This window comes from Puma concolor, chromosome E1 (genome assembly GCF_028749965.1).
Source record: "Puma concolor isolate L17-30 chromosome E1, mPumCon1.1.hap2, whole genome shotgun sequence".
Classification (NCBI taxonomy): Eukaryota; Metazoa; Chordata; class Mammalia; order Carnivora; family Felidae; genus Puma; species Puma concolor.
In genome coordinates, this window is record NC_141680.1 from 2,237,962 (window position 1) to 2,246,913 (window position 8,952).

The 8,952-nt window shown below is 51.9% G+C and overlaps 1 long non-coding RNA gene across 3 annotated transcripts; it reads right to left on the bottom strand.

Moving 5' to 3' along the window:
• Positions 1–5,667: 5,667 nt before the first annotated feature.
• Positions 5,668–8,701, bottom strand: LOC147573979 (uncharacterized). Of its 3 annotated transcripts, none has more exons than XR_015243805.1 (4): positions 8,394–8,701; positions 6,976–7,321; positions 6,645–6,857; positions 5,668–6,422 (listed from the first exon to the last, which is right to left on the bottom strand). It is a non-coding gene; the product is annotated as an uncharacterized LOC147573979 (long non-coding RNA). The 3 variants fall into 3 exon arrangements; XR_015243806.1 differs by having other exon boundaries at positions 6,976–7,469; positions 8,394–8,480; XR_015243807.1 differs by having other exon boundaries at positions 6,976–7,472; positions 8,394–8,480.
• Positions 8,702–8,952: the final 251 nt, after the last annotated feature.

Genomic DNA, 8,952 nt, shown 5'->3' on the forward strand with positions numbered 1-8,952 from the left:
CTTTCGCGCGCCTTTCCCAGAGGCCCTCGGAAGGGCGTCCGGCGCGGGCAGGGCTCAGTCCCGGGGCTGCTTCTGGGGAGCCCCGCGGTGGCTGAGCCCCTGTCGCCCGCAGGAAGTGGAGTTTCAGGCGGACGTGCAGGGCCCCGGGGCCAGTGGGGACGAGTTCAGGTTCCCGTGCTACCGCTGGGTGGAGGGCGCTGGCATCCTGAGACTGCCCGAGGGCACCGGTGAGCGCGGGGCTGGGGGTGTGAGGAGGCCTGGTCGGGGGAGCGGAGGAAAGGGGGCAGGGCGCGCGGGCTGGAACCTGGAAATCGGGGTTCGGGGCGGTTCTGGAAGAGGCGGGTTGCTGGAGATACACCTGCCGGCCGGAGGCTGGGGGAGGGCAAGATGCTGAAGGGTCAGGGCCAGCGGGCAGGGCCGGCAGGGGAGAGGCTCTCCGGAGGAGCCTCACTGCCCACCCCTCCTCCCCACGCGTAGGCCGCACGGTGCTGGACGACCCTTAGGGCCTGTTCAGGCAGCGCCGGGAACACGAGCTGGAGGAGCGGAGGAAGCTGTACCGGTCAGCCCTCCCCCCGCACCCGACTCCTCCCGACCCGACAGCCCTCCTCCCGCACCCGACTCCTCCTGACCTAGCGATGCAGGAGAGGGCGACGGAAGGCACGGCCGCGGAAAGCACCCCTTTCTGGGTACTTGCTCTCTGCCTCCGGCGGGTACCTGCGCGGCCCCCTGCGCCCCGCGGCCCATACGGGGCTTTGGGCGCCACCTGCTGGCCGCCAGGCAGTACTGGACAGAGGACCTGCCTTGGGCGCAGAAATTCGGAGAAAGGGGCGAGCTGCTGGGGCCTCAGGGAACTTTGGAACACCTCCTCCCTGCAGCCCCTAGAGGAGCTCAGGGCCGGGTTATGGCTGGGCAGGGGATTCTCACCTAGTGACTACAGTCCGGGGCAGGATGACAACACCAGCGTTGTGCGCTTATTTTCTGAATTCTTGTATTTTATTTTATTTTTTTTTAAGTTTAGTTATTTGAGAGAGAGCACAAGCAGGGGAGGAGGAGGAGGAGGAGGAGAAGAAGAGGAAGAGAGAATCCCAAGCAGACTCCATGCCGTCAGCGCAGAGCCTGACGCGGGGCTCAAGCTCACGAACTGTGAGATCATGACCCGAGTCAAAGTCGGGTGCTTAACGGACTGAACCACCCAGGTGCCCCTTTCTCACCAACACTTATTATTTTCTTGTCTTTTTGACAATAGCTGCCTAACAGGTGTGAGATGGTAATCTTATTATAGTTTTGATTTGTTGTTTGGTCTGGTTTTAGGTGGCTGTCTGCTTTTTGTGTGAGAATTTTCTCTGTTCTGTTTTTATGTGACTGTTCAGGAAGATCCAAAACCTATTGCCACCACCTTCCCAGGAACTCTATGTATTACTTTTTGTAGTTAAGAACCCCTGAGGTATGGGAAGCTTAATCTGGGCATTATTTGGAAGGTCGCTAGGGCAGGGAGCCAGTGTTGATTTCTGAGGAATGGAAGCGTCATCAGGTCGGTTCAGAAGTTTAACTTGGCAGAAGTTTGGCGATTGGGGAAAGCTAGTGGAACGGGAAAGGCCAATTATGACGGGACCTCAGCCCTCCAAATGGGAGATGCTACTGAGGGAGGGGTGAGGGGGAGTGGGTGTGAGAAACACGGTGGGGGCCGAATCAAGTGGCTTGGTGACGGGTGGCGGGAGAAGAAGGAGAGCTGGAGACGTGCCAGTCAACCGGAAACTCCTGGAATGAATGTCTGGGGAAATGGCAGAGTCCCAAACGTCAGTAGGGATGAGGGCAGTGACTGCCGAGAGGGGGACCAGGGGGTCGAGGGGGAGATACCACTAAGGTCTCGAAAATCAGTTTGGCGAGTTACGGGGTCCTGGGCGGAGACGTGGGTGGGTGTCCGGAGCTCGGGGAAAGATCCACGCCGGACACACACGGATGTGGGGGGTCGTCTGCGTCCCGCACCCAAGGAAAAGATAACAAATGGGACTAAAACAATATCTGCGGAACAGTGAGAAAAACTGCTTGTGAGATGAAGGAACCATCTGGCTACATCAAAAATAAAAAGGCAGCACGGAAGCTTTATGTGCGCAGGAAGGGCCCGTGGCTTTCTCTCCGAGTGGTCTGGCTCTGTTTACGGGGGAGTCTCTGAATGTCAGGATTTGGTTTCTTGGTTTCGTTTTTTTATTTCAGAGAGAGGGAGAGTGTGCACGTGAGCAGGGGAGGGACAGAGGGAGAGAGAGAGAGGCCGTTAAGCAGGGCTCGATCCCACGACCCTGGGATCGTGACCTGAGCCGAAATCCAGAGTCGGACGCTCAACGCCTGAGCCACCCGGGCGCCCCACTGAACGTCCACATTTGGAGATATGTTCTCCGGGGTCATTCACATCACACCCCCTCGTAAGCCTTACGCCCCGCCCCACATCGTCTCTGCGTTTACTGCTCCAGGTTCATTTCCTCTTGGTTTCAGTTTCTCCGGAGAAGAAAACCTTGACAGGTGGGCAGTGCCCTTGGGGGACGTACGCCTGTACCCCTCTGCCTGTACGTGTACGGATCTTCGGCCCAGCCCTGTGCCACGCACACGCGTTCCGGGGTAAAAGGTACCTCCCAGGCTTGGGCCTCTGAGAGCTTCCCGGGGACGGTCCTCAGCCTGGTGTTTATTGTTATCCCCCCCTTGCTGCACTTTGTAGCGTCTGCAGTGTGAATCTTCAATCTTCACGAACACTCGAAGTCTGTTATGCTGAGAGTCTTCCGTCCAGTGTTGATTTTGTCCCCGCACACGCACACGTTTTACTTCCTCACTGCGTGCTGGTGGGGCGCCTGGGTGGCGCAGTCGGTTAAGCGTCCGACTTCGGCTCAGGTCATGATCTCGCGGTTCACGAGTTCCAGCCCCGCGTCCGGCTCCGTGCCGACCGCTCGGAGCCTGGAGCCGCTTCGGATTCTGTGTCTCCCTCTCTCTGCCCCTTCCCCACTCACGCTCTGTCTCTCTCTCTCTCTGTTTTAATAAACATTAAAAAAATTTTTTTTAAAGAATGGGATTAGTGATGGCAAATTTGTACAAAAGAATGCCATGCAGTCACGAGAATGAAAGAACAGCTGATGAGCAACCACGGGAACGAATTTCACAAACACATTGTTGAACAAAAGAAATCAGACGGGAAAGAGTACGGATGCTGCAACTTTATACAAAGTACGGGAACAGGCAAAACGAATCCATGGTGCCATAGGTCGCAACAGTGGTTACCCTTTGGAGGAGGGTACTGACCGGGAGGGTCATGAGAGACTTCTGGGGGACTGGTCCTTTTCCATGGTGATTGTTTTTCCCTTTTATCTGGGTGCTGATTAGATATGAGTGCGTCCAGCCTGAGAAAGCCATCAGGTTGTACCCTGGTAACAATCCACTTTTATATATGTAACTTGTACCTCGAGACATGAAGATTAAAAGAGGATTGGCCACAGTTAAGCCACGTGGACCTTCAGGGTGAAGTTACTTAGTATCTAATACAATTTAGGAAAAGGACCCCTTTGCCAATATCGTTGTCAAATGAAAACAAATCCAGACTTAAGTAAGTGGAAATTATTCAAGAGTATTGCATGGGGAGACCACTTTGACCACAAGATCTGCAAGTGTCTCAAATGTCAGACAGAAAGAAATTTTCTCTGGTATGAGAAGTGTTCAAGCTAGAAAGAACCAGGGGTGGTGATGTGGTCAAACCTTGGAGCAGAAAACCAACCAACCAACCAACCAACCAACCAAACGAAACCCTTGGAGCAGAAAGTATCTCTCCTTCAGGTTGGCTGAAGGGGTGTTCCCCAATACTAGAAATTCTCTTTGATTTTTTCTGACCTCTAGCCCTCTGCATTAAGGTTGGGCGTGGGGTGGGGGAGATGGGCCGTAAACGCCTGGTGCATACCGTCCAGACGCATCATTGATTCTCCCGGGGGAAGGCAAACAGGTGTTGGGAATCCCTCTATGAGGCGGGAGCAGGAGTCAGTAACAGTGACGTAACGGGTCTCGGGGAGGACTGAAGGCAGGGTGGCATGAGGGGTTGAAACTCGAGGGAATCTGGCCTTTGTTTATTTATGGCCCACACGTCTTGGACTCGTATACATCTTTCTTCCCATTAAGGTTTTGTTTTTGTTTTTTTAATGTCTGAGAGACAAAGAGAGACAGAGTGTGAGCAGGGGAGGGGCAGAGAGCGAGGGAGACACAGAATCCGAAGCAGGTTCCGGGCTCCGAGCCGTCAGCACAGAGCCCGACGCGGGGCTCAAACTTGTGAACCGTGAGATCATGACCTGAGCCGAAGTTGGACGCTCAACCGACCGAGCCACTCAGGCGCCCCTCCCATTAGGTTTTAAAAAAATTAATCGGCTTTAGTTTTTAGAGCAGTCTTAGATTTACAGAAAATAATTGAGTAGACAGTACAGAGAGTTCCCAACACATCTCTGCTCCCCCATCTTGTGTGTAGTTTTCCTATTAATGTTACACATTATTAATAATAATACATAATGTATCCTGCAGTGATATTGTACATTTGTTACAATCATTGACCTGATCCTGATACAGTAACTAAACTAAAGCGACTATCGTAACTAATATAAGAATTGACGAAAGTCCATAGCTTACGTTAAAGTTGACTCTTGGTGTTACAGTTATAAGGTTTTGACAAAGGTGTGATGACGTGTATTCCTCGACGGTATCCTACAGATTGGTCTCACTGACCTAAACTCCCCCTATTCATCCTGCCTGCCTCCCCCACAGTCTCTTTGGCAACCACCCATCTTCTGTCTCTGCGATTTGGCTTTCTTCCAGAGTGTCATATAGTTGGAATTATGCGGTGTGCTGCCCTTTTTATTTTTATTTATTTATTTATTTATTTATTTATTTATTTATTTATTTTTGGGGGTGGGTGAAGAAGGGCAGGGGGGGAGAGAGAGAGAGAGAGAGAGAGAGAGAATCCCAGGCAGGCTCTGCACTGTCAGACAAGTCAATTTTATTTTTATTTTTAAAAAAAAATTTTTTTTTTCAACATTTTATTTATTTTTGGGACAGAGAGAGAGCATGAACGGGGGAGGGGCAGAGAGAGAGGGAGACACAGAATCGGAAACAGGCTCCAGGCTCTGAGCCATCAGCCCAGAGCCTGACGCGGGGCTCGAACTCACAGACCGCGAGATCGTGACCTGGCTGAAGTCGGACGCTTAACCGACTGCGCCACCCAGGCGCCCCTAGACAAGTCAATTTTAGATGGAAGGCTGTGGAAATAGAATCTGAAGTCTTTCCTATGATCTCTCCAGCTCTGTGATAGGTCCCAGCGTATTTTGGTTTAACTGTACATCTTTATGAATTTTGTAAATTTTGAGAAATTTGAGAAACTGTACTAATTGTTAAAGGTCTGAAAGCCCTGACAATAGGACCCTAAAACTCCCCTAAATAGTGCAGAACATCCCTGCCTTCAGTATAGTCTCATTTTGGACCTGCCCCTTCACAAAGCCACCACACGACAGCCATTGCAATTGATGACTTCAGACGGGTCCACATGTGCCCGGTATTGGTCTCCTTTGGCTTCAGTCGCAAGCCCTGCTTCCTCTTTAAATCGCGGGGTTTCCTGGTGTGTAATAATGACCTTTACCATTTGCCGAATGCTTCTTTTAAAAAAAAATTTTTTTGAGAGAGAGAGCGCGAGTGAGCACACGCAGCGGAGGGGCAGAGAGATAGGGAGAGAGAATCCCAACCAGACTCCGTACTCAGTGCAGACCCCGAGGTGGGGCTCGATCTCACAACGGTGAGATCACGACCAGGGCTGAAACCAAGAGTTGGACGCTTAGCCAGCTGAGCCCCCCAGGTGCCCCTTTGTTGAATGCATCTTAAATATTACATATTGTGTTAAGAGCAGTTTCCACAGTAACCCTTTCAGTGTCCAAGCAGCTTTATGATGTCGGTGTGATTGTTTTTATTTCGTAGCTGAGGACGCGGAGACTCTGAGAAGCTCGGTAATGTGTCATGGGTCGCACGGTCACAAGTTAGAGGCGGGGCCGGAATTGGACTCGAGCGTGTCTGGCTCAAAAGCTTGTGCCCTTCACCACCACTCCGGCTTCCCCCCTCATCTCGCACCCTGGGGTTCTTCCCTTGAGATGGTCTCAAATCTTTAGATGTCACTCAAAGCAGATGGCCTCGTCTGGACACGATTTAACCCTGTTTAACGTGGAGGACTTTCCCGTTGCCTAAAGATGTTGCGGCGGTGAGGATGGAGATTCCCAAAGTCCCCCCGACAAGTTTAACGTTAAGTTTTTGATTCCTATTTTCTAACTGGAGGTAACGGGCGGCTGTCGGTTTTCCCCCAAAGGGCAGATTTGCTGAAGGCGTAGTACCATGGTGGTCTCTTGGCAGGCGTACCCGTGCTCCTGTGCCGTAGAGAAAAAATTCTGTGTTCTTTCCGCAGATAGATACACGTATCTATAGATCTGTATCTGTAGAGTAGATCTCTATCTGTCCGTATATCTTTAACTGTATATGTGTTTAACGATCTTCCCCACGACTCGTCTCCCTGAGAAAGAAATTCACAGAGAAATCCACACAGAAATTTAGCGTACTATTTGGCGCACGGGCCATCGTCAGAGACTTACTGGCCAAGTGGAGTTGAAGTGTCTTAGCATCGAGCCCGGCACCTCCACGCGTCTCTGCTGACCTCTTGGCTTTATTTTGGGCCATCGATGGGAAGTACAAAACAGCACGGGGGTCCAGTCCCGAAACGTCACCGTCATAGGCTCACATGCTGGATTCCCGTCCAGTGGTGGAGATCGCGTGGCAGGGAAATACCCTGATACCTTTGGTCATCACTAGGGACACAAACGGAGACGGGGTAATGTCTGGGGAGACAGCGCCCTAAGATCTCTTCTTCCACCCAGATACCCTCTTTGGTTGCCGGGCTCTCTGCTTTCACAGTCGGGTACGAACCTTGCTGTCAGAAACCAGGTGCTGAAGTGATTTGGACGCCACCGTTCGTTCAGACTCACAGTCAATTTCTCGCTTTGGCGCCAGTGGTCCCAGGTCACTGACTGTCGTCGAGAAGCGCACCGTCGTGGAGTCACGGAAGTACGGTGCTTTTCCATTGCGGGGAAGGGAGCTTGGACCAGACTGCTCTTCTCAAAGGCGGCTGTTACGTCTCCCAGAGCCGCGGCCTTCGTGGTCATGTGGTACGAGCCCCGAAAGACAACCAGTGAGCGCTTAACCAAGCGCTTTGTTGCCGGACCCTCGCTAGCCCCCCACTCCACCTCGATTTTTCCACCACACATAGAGCTTACTAAAGACGTCAGTTCAAAAATGGTTCCATTATGGGGTTGGGTGGGTGGCTCAGTCAGTTGAGTATCTGACTCTTGATTTCAGCTCAGGTCATGATCCCAGGGTTGTGAGATCGAGCCCCACGTTGGGCTCCACACTGAGCGTTGAGCCTGCTTAAGATTCTGTCTCTCTCTCTCTCTCAAATGAAATGGCTCTATTATCAACCACCCCATTCTGGTCAATATTAAAAGAAGACTGATAGAACAAGTCACTAGTATTCCGTGGAGTTTGGCGTTTTGGAGGGAACTATTTCCTTTCTTCTCACCAACATGAGAGAGAGGCAGGGTGGCGTTGTCTCTAAAGCCAGGGTGAGAGTCGGGTGCGAGAGAAGCTCTTGTAAAGATGTCTGCTATAAAGGGAATGTTCTGGATAAATTCCTCTTGTGCCTCTAGACCAACTTTGTAGTGGTTTTGTTTGTTCGATTTGTTTTTTGTTTTTGTTTTTGAGAGAGGGAGCGCGCACAAAAAAAAAAAAAAAAAAAAGGAAAGGGGCACAGAGGGAGAGAGAGAATCCCAAGCGGGCTCCATGCTGTCAGCGCAGGGCCCCACTTGGGGCTCAATCTCACGACCCTGGGATCGTGATCCGAGCCGAAATCAAGAGTCTTACACTCAACCGACTGAGGCCCCGGGCGCCCCTCATTTTGTGTTCAGTCTTCCCTGGGAGGATGGTCTTGTGGGTTATGTCAACGGGCTCGCATGCCCCCTGGTCTCTAGGGGGTTTGTCCGAGGCAGCGCCCCAGTGGGAGGTCACGGGGATGGACAAGAGTGAGGTCGGTATGTTTATTCCCCTGGGTCCCTCCCCTCAAAGTTCCTTTTAGGCTGTGTGACCTGAAAAAAGGATACCGCTTCTTTCAAGGAAGACTTCCCTAGAAAGCTTTCTCTTTCTGGGCTTTAGTCCCCTTTTCCTCGGGCTTATGGGTGGTGACAGCTTACAGGGCCGATGGGCTCAGGATCCTGTACTGTTCCTCTGGTTGTGTCACACCCTACCCTTCCTTCGCCAGCTGTCCCTTTGTTAATAAGCTGTCCTCCACTTACCCGAATTTAAATGTGTCCTCTGTCTTCTGTTGGGTGCTTGGCTGATGCGAGGGAGACCAGCAGAATGAGAATCTCCTGGTGCTGTCGCTGGCGTGGAGGGGAGCAAAATAAAAGTTCGCGTAAGTTTCTGACTGCCCAGGGGCCCAGGGCGTTGCCATTTTAAGTTGTCCTTCTCCATTTTGGGGAAGAACAGGGAGCGATTTGTCTTCTGAATTTGGAGGCATATTTAAAAAAATTTTTTTTAATGTTTATTTTTGAGAGAGAGAGAGAGAGCGCGCGTGCACGAGCAGGGGAGGGGCAGAGAGAGAGAGGGAGACACAGAATCCGAAGCAGCTCCAGGCTCTGAGCTGTCAGCACAGAGCCCGACGCGGGGCTCGAACCCACACACCGTGAGATCGTGACCTGAACCGAAGTCGGATGCTCAACCAACTGAGCCACCCAGGCGCCCCTGGAGGCATATTTTAAGAGAGAAACCCGTGTTTGCTATTGGTCTGGAGGCCTTGGGATTGGAGGGATCTTACTGGAGCCTTTCGGATCTAGTAAAGAGTTCCCGGAAGGC